Below are 1,545 nucleotides of genomic sequence, written 5' to 3'. Positions count from 1 at the left end.
GCCCATCAGATTCAATAGGTAATCCTCAGATTTAACCGTACGGCTTACTGTAGCCTCCTTATCAGGAGGCGCCCCACTAGCTCAATAGGGGGAATTCTTTTGCAGTTCTCATAGATCTGACAGGAAGACGATTGGGACTTCCTCAATAGCTCCAATCTGGAGTTTCAAGAGTCCCCATCTCCCGTTTTTTCTCAGATCAAACGTTCCTAAGGATCCAGATAAAAAGAAGTCTTTCTCTGCGTGGAATTTTTCTGATCAGTAGTCTTCTTCTTACAAGGGGGAGAACTTCGGGCATCTATCAACATCCTGGAAGCTTATCTCCATGTGCCGCTCACTAGAAATTTCTACGTTTCAAGGTAGAAAATATTCATTTCCAGTTTGAAGCTCTACCTTTTTGGGCTAGCTTCTGCACCTCGAGTGTGTATAAGATCCTGGCCCATCCTTTAGCCAAGTTAAGGGCTCAAATTATAACGATACTAGCCTACTTAGACGATCTACTCTTAATGGGTCAATCGGTAGCCCATTTAAACCAAGGTCTGATTACCACAGCCAGCTATCTGAAATACTTGGGTTGGCTCCTCAACCTAGTAAGATCCTTCTTAAAACCATCAAGGAGATTGCAGTACTTGGGGCTGATCATAGATACAGTCCACTAAAGGGTATTTTTACCCTAGGAAAGAATTGGTTCCTTAAAGGAACGATTTGGTGGATCAAAACGAAGAAGAATCCTTCTATTTATCTTTGCATTTGTTTATTAGGAAAGATGGTGGCTTCTTCGAGGCCGTTCCTTATGCACAGTTCCATTTAAGACTGCTGCAAAACAGTATCCTGTCAACTTGGAACAAGAAGATCCAAACTCTGGACTTCCCCTTGCATTTATCCACCAAAGTGAGCCAGGGCCTCAATTGATGGTTGATATCCACAAATCTTCTAAAAGGAAGATCCTTTCTACCAGTTACCTGGAAAGTGGTAACAAATGCCAGCCCTTTGGGCTGAAGAGCAGTCCTGGAAGAAACATCTGTCTAAGGGAAATGGCCCAGATCAGAGATTACCTTGCCCATCAATATTCTAGAGATTCAGGCAGTACGCCTGGCCCTGGAGACCTGGATGCTCAGGCTATTGTCCTGTCAGGATCCAGCCTATGGCCACATCACCCTGAAAGTGCCCGATATTGTCTGATCTCGGAGGCTAAGCAGGTTCGGGCCTGGTTAGTACCTGGATGTGAGACCGCTTGGGAATACCAGGTGCCATAGGCTCAATTTGACAATACCACAGTTGTGGCTTATCTGAATCACCAAGGGGGCATGAGAAGTCATGCGGCCCAGAATGAGGTGTTTGGCAGAAAGCAACATTTCTTGCCTATCAGTAATTTCATTTCAGGAATGGAGAATTGGCAGGCGGACTACTATTTTTTCTGGGAGAATGGTTCCTTCTCCCTGAAATCATTTTGTCAATATGCCAAGGGGAGTTCCTCATGTGGGTCTATTGGTGTCTGGGTTCAACAACAAGATCGACAACTTTGTGTCAAGGACAAGGGATCCGATG

At 44.9% G+C, this 1,545-nt stretch overlaps 1 pseudogene; it reads left to right on the top strand.

Moving 5' to 3' along the window:
* The first annotated feature begins 1,137 nt into the window (after positions 1-1,137).
* LOC144000122 (5S ribosomal RNA) lies at positions 1,138-1,256 on the top strand (annotated as a pseudogene).
* Positions 1,257-1,545: the final 289 nt, after the last annotated feature.

Source organism: Lithobates pipiens, unplaced genomic scaffold (genome assembly GCF_037356315.1).
Source record: "Lithobates pipiens isolate NorthernLeopardFrog02 unplaced genomic scaffold, aLitPip1_a1.2 Scaffold_19, whole genome shotgun sequence".
NCBI classification, from domain to species: domain Eukaryota; kingdom Metazoa; phylum Chordata; class Amphibia; order Anura; family Ranidae; genus Lithobates; species Lithobates pipiens.
This window is presented reverse-complemented; position numbering and strand designations above follow the sequence as displayed.